Source organism: Pelophylax lessonae (assembly GCF_965119305.1).
Source record: "Pelophylax lessonae genome assembly, chromosome: 2".
In the NCBI taxonomy this organism is placed as follows: domain Eukaryota; kingdom Metazoa; phylum Chordata; class Amphibia; order Anura; family Ranidae; genus Pelophylax; species Pelophylax lessonae.
In genome coordinates, this window is record NC_138769.1 from 666,778,562 (window position 1) to 666,790,663 (window position 12,102).

Consider the following 12,102-nt stretch of genomic DNA (forward strand, 5'->3'; position numbering starts at 1 on the left):
TTCTGGCTACGCCTATGGGCAGTCCCTGGGGGTATACCCTCTCTCTTCCTGCATAGGATGTCAGTTTTGTATCAAAGCAGTGTCAGAGAAAAGCACACCAACCCACTCAAAAAATAGAGGGGCAGATACTGTGTCTGTCAATGAATCTAAGAGAAAAGGATTTTACGGTAAGTCAAAAATCCAGTTTTCTCTATCATTCATTGACGGACGCAGTCCTCTGAAGCACATCAGTAGGGACGTCCCAAAGCAGTACCCAAATGAGGGGTGGGAACAGCAGAACAAAGAAAAAAACAGTCGCCATGGCCAACCAGGCAACACTGTACTCATCAGAACAACCAGATGTGGTCCACCTAAAAATAAACAGAAAAACACCCTCAAGGAAAAGCAAGGGGCCCTCTAAACCGCAGTCTGCAAAACCTTGTGGCCAAAGGAGGCATCTGCAGATGCCATCACATCCACCTTATAAAATTTGGTAAAAGCGTGAACAGACGACCAGGTCGCCGCCTTGCACACCTGAAGCACAGATGCCAGATGGCGAAAAGCCCAGGATCTACTAAGCACCTGAGTAGAATGCGCCTTGACAGGGAAAGGTGGAATCTGACCCTTAATTGAATAAGCCTGCACCACTGTCTGTCTGATCCATCTGGAAATAGTCGCAGCAGACGCAGGCATCCCTTTCTTTGCGTGTCAGACTTGCGAAAAGACTCAGTAGACGCCAAATACATCCTGATCGCCCGAACAACATCCAGGGTATGCAGAGCAAATTCCTTAGGATGTTTAGGCTTAGAGCACAAAGAAAGTAACACAATGTCCTCATTCAAGTTAAAACTGGAAACTTCCTTCTGCAGGCAAGATGGATCCGGCCGAAGTACAACCTTGTCCTTGTGAACCACCAGATAGGGAGAACGACAGGACAGCGCCGCCAGTTCCAACACCCTGCGCGCAGAAGTGATAGCCACCAAGAAAGCCACTTTCTGAGACAAGGTAAGCAGGGGAACCTCCTGAATATTCTCAAAGGGAGGCCTCTGGAGAACCAACAGCACCAAATGAAGGTCCCATGGTGGTAGCAGAGGTCGCACTGGAGGTACCAAGTGTCGCACCCCCCTGGATAAAGCTACGCACCAGGGAAAGGGCGGCCAATGGCCTCTGGAAGAAAATAGCCAAGGCTGAGACCTGACCCTGGATAGTACTCAAGGCCAACTTTTGATCAACTCCCCGTTGAAGTAAAGCCAAGATCCGAGCTACCGAATCGGAGCGAGGGTGGGTCCCAAGGGTCTCACACCACGCAACGTACGACTTTCACGTACGATGATAAATCTTCCTGGAAGTCACCTTCCTCGCTTTTAGCAAAGTGGGAAGCACTGAAGCAGACAAATCCCTGTCCTTCAGCACCTGGCTTTCAACAGCCAAGCCGTCAAAGCCAACGACTGTAAAGCAGGATGGAAGATTGGCCCCTGAGACAGTAGATCCTTCCTGAGAGGAAGTCTCCACGGGACATCTGCGACTAGCCTGACCAGGTCGGCATACCAGGCGCAGTGAGGCCAGTCCGGAGCCACAAGAATTACCGGAATCTCTTCCGCCTCTATCCTGCGAAGAAGTCTTGGCAGCAACTTGAGAGGAGGAAAGGCATACATCAGCCAGTACTGGCCCCAGGGGGCCACCAACGCATCCGCGGCATCTGCCAGAGGGTCCCGAGAGCGGGCCACAAACCTCTGCACCTTCCTGTTGATGCGAGACGCCAAAAGATCCAGGTCCAGAGTGCCCCAGCAAAGGCACAACTACTGAAACACCACCGGATGCAGGGACCACTCCCCTGCGTCTAAGGCCTGATGGTTGAGGTGATCCGCCTGCCAATTTTCCACTCCCGGAATGTGGAGAGAGCTGGAACATGGCGCTCCGCCCAACGTAAAATGCCTGCCACTACCAGGGCTGCAAGGACACTCTTGGGTGCCCCCTTGGTGATTGACATAGGCCACAGCTGTGGCATTGTCCTATTGGATACGCACTGGACAACCCTCCAGACGGTCGGTCCAGTGCGAAAGGCAAAGCCGAATCGTTCTAAGCTCCAGGACATTGATTGGAAATCTAGATTCCTCCAGGGACCAGACTCCCCACCCGGACAGACTTGCATCCGTGGTGACAAATGTTCAGTATATAGGGAGAAAGGACTTCCCTGACTGAAGCATCAGGGACCGAAGCCACCAGGCCAGGGACTCCTGTGGCTTAACCGAAACCCAGAATCCAGAGAATTCGGGTGTTTGTTCCACTTGAGAAGAATTTCCCTTTGAAGAACCCTCGGGTGAAACTGAGCAAATGGGACCGCCTCGAAGGAGGACACCATCAGTCCCAGTACTCTCATACAGGTCCGAAGGGACAGCCGGTCATTGGACATCAACATTTGAACCGCTGACTGGAGCTTCTGGAGTTTTTACTGAGGAAGAAACACCCTGGCTGAGGACGAGTCCAAAGTCAGGCCCAGATAGACCAGTCTCATGGAAGGAGTCAGAGACAACTTCTGAAGATTCACGATCCAACAAACTCCTCCAGAATTCTCATGGTGACCTCTAAGTTTTCCGTCAGTAACGCTGGGGACTCACTACGGGACTCAGCACGGAGAATCAGATTGCCCGGTAAACCCAGGACTGATATTCCCCGCTGCCGTAACAGCGCCAGGACCGGGGCCAACACCTTTGTGAAGACCCGAGGAGTGGGGGCGAGACCAAAGGGTAACGCTACAAACTGATAGTGATCCTCTTCCATGGCAAAACAGAGGAAACGTTGGTGAGCGGTACAGATTGGAATGTGAAGGTAGGCATCCTTGATGTCTATGGAAGCCAGGAAGTCCACCTGATGTAGGGAGGCCACCACTGTGCGAATAGTTTCAATCTTTAACTTTTGAGCACGCACAAACACATTCAGTGCCTTTAGGTCCAGGAACGGACACACCTTGCCCTCCTTCTTGGGAACTTTAAACAGGTTGGAATAAAACCCGTGAAAACGTTCCGCATACGGAACAGACACTATCACTCCTTGCTGTAGCAAGTCCTGCACTGCTTCATAGAGCACTCGCAAGCGATCCGGGGATAGGATGACATTGGAAGGGAAAAACCTGACCGGAGGAACAGATCGAAAACCCGATCTTGTAACCGGACCGCACAACCTCCCGGACCCATTTGTCTGGGATCCGGGCCAACCACAAGTCCGAGAACCAGCAAAGGCGTCCCCCACCCCAGTCACCGGTAAGTGCGCACCTTCAGGCCGAGGAGGCCTTGTCCACAGGCCTGGCGGAACCGGACTGTTTCCCAGACCAGGGACGCTTGGAACCACCCGAGGGAGCCTTGAAGGGCTTTGCCTTATCGGCTGCCCCGAGGAACGAAAATACTTTCTGTGAGCCAAAAAAGACGGACCCCACCTACCCTTGGAAGCCTGCGGGAGAAAGGTACTCTTACCCACTGTAACACCTTTAATAATGTCGTCCAGGGTAGCCCAAAACAGACGGTCTGCCTGAAAGGCGAGTTCCATCAAGGCCTTCTTAAAAGCCTGATCCGCAGACCAACACTTTAGCCAGGGTATATGCCTCATAACCACCGCCGAAAACGGCAGGCGACCCAATAGGGAATCAGTGTCCAGCGCGGCATCGCAAGCAAATTGCAACCCCTGCACCATCTGGTCCAACAGTTCCAGAAAGGCAGGAGGGACAGGCTTGCCCTCCACACCACGGTGTAGCAGCTTCGCCCATTCAGTCACCGTTTGGGTGACAAAGGCCACAGCAAAAGCAGGCCTCAGTGCAGTCCCTACATGTTGCGTGCCACAGCCTCCACCCTTCTATCCTCTGGGTCCTTAAAGGACGGGGAATCCTCTACCGGAATATTGATAGCCTTGTTAAGCCTGGAGACCGGGGGATCCACCTTAGGTGGCACCGACCACTTCTTCACCAGAGACTCCTCAAAGGGGTAGCGTCTAGTAAACCGCCGAGACACCCCAGGAGAATGTTTTAGCCGATCCCATTCTCTGGTGAGCAGGCCAGCAAAATAAGTAGGGAAAGGAAAACACTTTTCCACCCTTGAAGGCTTATGGGTGCCGAAGGCAACCTGCGCCCCAGGAGCAATGACAGCCGCATCCTCTGAAAGAACCAGTACGTCCACCAGCGACTTATCCTGCGCAGCAGTAGAGGTAGAGAGCTCATCCTCACTATCAATGCATGGCGCGGGGTACCAGACCCGCCGGGGTACCCACGTCTGCGGTGGCTGGGTCAGACTCAGAGTCTGAGACATCAGAGGAGGCAGGGGTAGGTGGGGGTAGTTTCTGCACACCCCGTCCTCTAAAGGCCACCTCCACCCAGGACACAAATGCTTCCAGAACCGCTGAAATCGCATCGGTGGACAGTTGAGATCCGGAGGGCCCTGCGGCCTCTGTGAGGGGGTCAGGTGGGGAAAGGAATGTCCCCACAGCGTTACAGTGCCCCCCGGAGGTCAGGCACGCGCTTAAGACCCCCACAGAGAGAGAGAGAGAATAAGCCCCCAGCGACTCAGTGTCCTTAGAATGCAGCAAACTGATCAGGGAGGTCTGCACGTGTCAGCGGCGGCTCAGGAAAAGGAAGTGAGCCAGGAAACTGCCCGGGATGAATAGAGGGGCTCCTCCCACCAAAAATTGCCTTCAGGTACACCCAACGGCCCTCCCAGAAAGAAATCCACCGCAAAATGGCCGAAAATGGGTGGACCAAGATGGCCGCCATCATAGGAACAGACAAGACTACAACAAAATGGCGGCCCTGCACGGCAATAGGACCCTACAGAAAGACCCCCCGCCAGCCCTCCTACACCATCCATCCAGACCGAGGCCCCCCCGCACCTTTGACCGAGCACAGCGAACGGTGCAGCCCCCAGCCCCCCATGCGGCCTGCACACTATGTCCCAGCCTCAGGTAGGCCCAAACCATGCCCCACGTGGGAGGGGGGAGGAGGGGGGTCACAGGACAGAGGGAAACCCAGGAGTATGAGGGTCCGACCATCTCAGGGAAGGGGCCCGTGTCCAACCCAAATTCCGCCGGGGGGGGGGGGGGGGGGGGGCGTTTATTCACTATACCGGGAACACAGGCGGGCGCCATCTCCTGACAGGACCCCACGCCACCAGAGTGGGGGGCTGTCGGCCAAATAGGAACGCTGCGACAAAAGCCTAGACCCTGTTGTGTGTGTCCTGGTGAGACTTTTAACTCGCATGGCCAGTCCCCGTCCAGTGGGACTATGTTGCGGCCGACCCAGCGCGGGGCAAAGGCCTGCACACGCTCGCTGGACAGACTGGGGTGACCACTGGATATAGGGATCCAGCCCGTCTTCCAGCCCAGCATAATTGCTTGAAGATCTCACAGGAAAAAACGTTCCGGAGAAAAAAAAGCCTAGCTAAAAAAAAAAATTACTTCAATGCCAGGACCAAAGATCCCAGCAAGGAACTAGGTCCTTACTCCTGACTAGGCAGATTAAAACTGACATCCTATGCAGGAAGAGAGAGGTTATACCTCCAGTAGCTGCCCATACGCGTAGCCAGAAATTCTTTCTGCCTTGTGTCCTACTCCTGTAGGGGGCGGTATTATCCCTACTGATATGCATCAAATGACTGCGCCCATCAATGAACGATAGAGAAAGTATATTTTTACACTGCAAGTGCCTTAAAGTTAAACCAAAGGCTTACGATATTGCACAGAAAGGTCACTTTCCTCCTCTTCTGGCAGTCCCCTGCCAGCCCTGTCAGCTTCTTCTTTCTCCGGGTGCCTCCTGTAGCAAGCAGGTTGCTAAGGAGGCCATCTGTGCATGTGTGCTCCCTATCCAGGACACAAACACAGCACAACTAAACCACACCGTTTCTATTGTGAAAGCAGGAAGTGAGGGGAACAGTGCTGGAGTCAGAGACACCACTGACAAAGAGTGAGGTAAATGTTTAGCGATAGGGGTAGTAGAATAGAGATGTCCCGAACTGTACGCCGGCGGACAGTTCCCGGCGAACATCGCTTGTTCGCGTCCGCCGCTGCGGGCGAACATATGCGATGTTCGGTCCGCCCCCTATACTTCATCATTGAGGAAAACTTTGACCCTGTACCTCACAGTCAGCAGACACATTCCAGCCAATCAGCATACCCTCCCTCCCACACCCTCCCACCTCCTATAAAAAAAGCAAGGGCAGCATCCATCTTAGATCATTCTGAAGCAGTGTTAGTGAGAGCAGGGAGAGTGCTAGGACCACCCTCAAAGCACAACAAATAACTCCGCAAGACTCCAATTTATTCCTAGTTTCCTTAGGTAATGGATCTTTTCCCCTCTGAAGAATAGTTTTTCTCTTTCATTCATTGACAGACACAGCTCCAAATCTTCTTTGACATTTGGGTTATGCTGCTTCCAAGGAGTAGGACAATAGGCGGAAAAGAGTTCAAAGAGTTTGACCACGCCCATGGGGAAGTCCCAGGGGGTATACTCCTACTTCCTGCTCTAGCTCTCCAGTTTTTTTCTGCCTAGTCAAGAGTAAGGACCTAGTTCCTTGCTTGGATCTCTGGTCCTGGCATTTTTTTCCTTTTTAAACAGATTTTTTTTCTTATTTTATTATTTTCTGTTCCTGTGAGAACTACAATCAATTCAGTTTCTGTGAGAACTACAATCAACTGCTGGACTGGGCGACGGACTGGATATCCTAGATTCTTACGGTCTTCCCAGTCCGGCCAGTGCGTGTGCAGGGGACTGGCCAGCGAGTTAAACACCTTGCAAGGACGCATAGCCCTTGTCACAACCTGAGTTGCAGCGTACCTCTGGCCCGCAGCACCCCCCCATTCCAAGATGGGGAGGTGGTCTGCCCGGAGTGGTGCCCACCCAGTTCCATGATGTGGTAAGTAGTGTCCCCCCTCTCCCTGTGTGGTCCCTCGCGGTGGACGTGGGCCCTTCCCTTCCATTCCTCCCAGCCCCTCTAACAGTCACGGTGTTTTTGACAAACTAGATGAGGATATCCTAGCCCCCTTAACAACAAACTGATCAAATTTATGGCCATAACCAGGGATGCTCTACCCTTAGGTAAAGATTTATGCTAGTTTATGCCTTCCCTCTGATGACAATCCTCTATCTACTTCTGTGCAAGATAGACGAAAGCGAAATTGTTCTGGTTATTTTTATCGCACGGAATTGACCCAGAAGAACATGGAACATAGTCATACACAGACTTCTGGTGGACAGGCCTTGGCCTCTTCCAAACAGACAGGACTTACTGACCCAAGGCCCCCTATTCAATCCTGCTTCCCAGTCAATAGCTTTATTAGCATGGCTGTTGAAAACCAAGTCATGAAGGATATGGGTATTTCTGACTTTGTTACTCTCGCCTTACTCAGAGCAAGAAAATCCATCTCCTGCAGGATTTACCATTGCATATGGAAGGCCTACTTTGCCTGGTGTGAGGACAGGGAGTCCAAGGTAATACACTATGATTCATATTTTGGCCTTTCTTAAGTCTGGTCTTGACCAGCGTCTGGTCCTAAGTACCCCTAAAGGACAGGTTTATGCCTTATTAACCTAATTCTAGAAACCTCAGTGCCTAATCAAGATTTTTCTTCAGGGAGTTGCTCAAATAAATCCCCCAATCCAAGCCCCTGTGTCACTTCGGGATCTTAATCTGGTGCTCTCTGTTCTTTAGTGATCCCTCTTTGAACTGATTAGAGGCTTTTCATTGGAAAACTTGTAAGGTTGCCTTCCTGGTGGTCATTAAAACTCTTAAGCATGCCTCGAAGTTGGCAGCTCTTTCTTTTAAAGAGCATCTTGTTTTACATAAGGATAAGGTGGTTGAGACCGACATCTTCCTACCTAAAGTGGTCTCTTCATTTCAACTCAATGAGGACATTATTCTTCCTTTCCTTAGTCCTGCCCCAAAACATGACAAGTCAATTCCCCTTTGTTCTGCCAACAAATCGGGCAACTTATCTCCAGGGCTTGCACCATTAGAGACAGAGTTCCTCCTTTCCAAATCAGAGCCCATTTTACTAGGGCTCTTGGTGTCTCTGAGGCTTCTGAGGCTTTTAAGCATTAAAAAGGTTGTAAACCTCCAAAAAAAAATAAAATAAAAACCTGAAAACAAAGGCATAATGAGCTAATATGCATCGCATACTAGCTCATTATGAAAAATGTACCTTAGAACGAAGCCCCCGCAGCAGCGCCCGCACATCTCTGACACGCCGACATGCTAACCCATCTTCCTTTTGGGTTTGCATCCTCCAGCCATTTGATTGGCCGGAGCCACGATGCGCACGGGAGCCACTGTTCACAGGACAGGGCTCTGAAGGAACGGCACGGGCAGCCGTTCCTTCAGAGCGCATGCACCAGTAATGTCACTGGCTGCATGCAAAGTAAATACCTCCTAAATGGTGCATATTTAGGAGATATTTACAATACCTAAAGGTAAGCCTTATCATAGGCATACCTATAAGTTCAAGTTACAGAGGAAGCTTTGCTTCCTCTTTAAGCATCTACTAGTAGATGGATGTTCAGGCCTCGGCTAATGCAAACTTCAGCTATAGGGGCTTCAAGTTGTTAACTGAGTGTTTTGTTTCAGGTTTTGTTGGCATCTTTGTTTGCTATATTGTTGTTGCTCACACCACAGTTTATTGCTTGGGTATGTCCCATGGTCTGTATGATTAGGATAAAAGGAATTTTGACTTGCTAGTAAATTCCTTATCCTGGGGTAAAGTACATAATGCAGGACTCTCCCCTCTGTGTCTTGATCATTGAATATTGCATGTTAAAAAAACTGGACCCTTATGGAGTAGCCAGGTTATAGGAATAATCTTTAGGGGTGGCCCTAGCAAGTTAATTGCTAGTGTCCAGTCACTTGAAGGTAGCCTACATAAAACTCATGGTCTATGAATACAAGTCCTGTGTCCTATACTACTGTTTTCCAGGATAAGGAATTTACATGTACAGTAAGTCAAAATCCCATATGACAAATCTGTATTTTGTGAATTTAGATCATGAAAATTAACACACAATGGCAATTTTATATGTTTGTTAAGGGCATATCACCTTTATTTGTCAGCCTGTCAAATATGTTGACAACGTCAACATTTTCCATTTATTACATAAAATACAGTGGAAAGTGACACAGCAGCAGATGGACTGGCGGACGGTTGTTAGATAGGGTGAAGTTGTTACCAACAAAATGGAAAATTGTCTATCAAATACTTACCGTCACTTTCCTTTCCTAAATGGATTTCATGGCAGCATACGTTTGGGTTTAGCCCCACCTCCACTCCAACCCTATAGGACTCCACTCCCACAAATCTTTGCTCCCATTCAGCATCCGTGTTCTGTAGCCTCCTCAGGAACTGGGAGGGGACCCCTGCTGTCATAGAGTCCATCAGGAAAGGAAAATGACGGTAAGTATTTGATAGACAATTTTCAGTTTTCCTGACAGACCCTGTGGCAGCATACATTTAGGAAATAACTCGCCGTACACACCCGGGTGGGCAGATGCTGAACAATTTAGTTTAGTGCTTCTCTTACTGCCCTGCCCAGGGGGAGAATAAGGCCGAAATGGAAATCCAGACAGGGATCTTCTGCCTCCGAATCGCTGTCTGAACGAAAGACTGAAGTATGGCTTGTGAGGATTCCAGGGTGTCCTGTCCCTGAGCATTCCCAGTGGTAGAGCCTGGAGGGTCTGAGACTGGACTTTAAACATGGCTAACTCCGAGTTCACTTAGGGAATCCTTAAGGACTTGTCTCACCATGGATTGCAGCTGTCGGTCCGTACTCCCTCTCTCACCTGCCGCCTTAGCATAACAGCGGTCAAGGAGGGATTTTCCGTCTGGGACCCGTTGATAAAAGAAAATAATTCAGTAAAAAGGATCAAGAAGTTTTTTCACCTAGGACACCAGCAAAAAACGGTGTGACTGTTATATGTGGGGTTACAGTGGATGGGCCGTCAAGTTTTTATTTTTGCGTGCCAGTGTCCACTTCCTGAGGGTAGCTGCATATAACCCACACATCTATGATTTACTATTTCCGTATGTCCCACAATAAATAATCCTTATGAAGCATTAGACAACTTGCTACAATTAAGGAAAAAATCATCCATTGACTTCCGCTTCAGGCTCCTACTATGAACGAGAACCTGTCGAACAACCACTTATCCTCTGGTGATATTGAAATCTTCTCATCTTCAGGGGACATAAGTTCTATTACATCCATTTTTTGACACTGATGCTTCTCACAGCTGAGAAAGAACAAACAATTGTCCGGCTCAATAACTGTTACAACAAACATTTCTAAGTCTCAGAGAGCTACAATTCAGTGTGCAGTACATATTAGGGGAAAGCCATAGCCTCGTCTGGTGGACATAAGCAGCAAAAGAAAAATAATGCAGGTGGGTTTCAAGGCCCTCCAGATGATGTAATGGTGCAGGATCACTAGATCAAAAGTGATACGGTACAGGCTAATTATAAAGAAAGCCATACACGGAGAAAAGAAAATGTCCCCCGATTCCTCACCTTCCACTCTAAACTCCTCCTATGTTCCTAGACTCTATTCAAATACTTATTGGCACAAAGTCTTGTGGTGGGTGTACCTTTCCTGTCTCTAACACCACCCAGGATATCTAGCTGAAAAATGCACGTTGTCCAAAACTGTTTACCAGAGTTTGTCTCTTCTATGGATTTTTGCAGAGGGGCTGAAACAAAGAAGGAAATATATGAAGGAACAGCAACATTTTCAGCATATAGGCAGCTTCACGCACAGCTAACCTGTGATTTTCATATTTGTTAGCCATGCTTTCCTATAGACTTCTATGAGGTCTTGCATTGCAGTATTATAGATTGCATCAAAACTCCTGCATGCTACCTCTTTGGTGTGCTTTCTGAAACTGAACCAAAACTGTGGGACATCATAGAAGTCTATGGCAAACCACTACTAATCCACGTGAAAACCTGCAGGTTAGCTGCTCTTTGCCCAAAGGGCAGCAGGACCGCAACGGGGCAGTGTGAAGCCGCCCTGTTTTAAAACCCTAACATTTAACTAGCTGCTTATTTCAAATTTTCCACGGTTACTTTTCAAACTCAACAATTTAAAAAAATATAGTGATAATGCTTCTTTAAATGTTATATTTTTAACCACTTCTGGACTGGAAGGATTTGCCCCATAAATGACCAGGCCACATTTTGCGAGTCGGCACTGCGTTAGGTTAACGGACAATTGCGCGGTCGTGTGACACTGTACCTTAACAAAATTGATGTCCTTTTTTCCCCACAAATAGAGCTTTCTTTTGGTGGTATCTGATCACCTGTGCGATTTTTATTTTTTGTGCTATAAACAAAAAAAGAGTGACAATTCTGAAAAAAAAAAAAACTATATTTTCACATTCTGCTATATAACATTCCCAAAAAAATGTTTAAAAATCTAATTTTTTTTAACAATTTAGGCCAATTTGTTTTCTGCTACATATTTTTGGCAAAAAAAAAAAAAAATCGCAATAAGCGTATTTTGATTGGTTTGCGCAAAAGTCTACTAACTACGGGAAAGATTTATGTATTTTTCTTTTAATTCTTTTTATAGAAAACAAAGCCTGTGGGGCATACCCCGGCTTAAATAGACACAATCACTAACCACTAACACTACCACTACAAAACAAGTTGGAGGTCATAACCTCCCAAAAGCATACTGCTCAGTGCCCAACAATCGGATAATGAAAATAAGAAAGCATACATAATATACTGTCAGGAGACCACCTTTCCTCCCCCCTCGGTTTCCCGCTGCACAATCCCACCAAGCCCAACAACCTAGATCATTGCCAGGAGAATTTCAAACCCAGGCTCCATTCATCACCGCCATGCATATACAAGAGGGCTGTCTACCATGCAGACACCTGCACTCTCTTGGTGTTCCAGCTACAGAGTTTTGGTCGTCTGCCGTTAGGGCAGACGCTACCCATACCTGCCAGACCTTTTCATATTTTTTGAGGCTACCCCTGGAAATGTATGTCACCTTGTACAATGGCACCACAGTGTTAACTAGTCCCTTCCAGAAACTAAGCGTTGGGGGAAGGTCTGACCTCCACTTCAGGACTATCGCTTTCCTCGCATAGAACAATA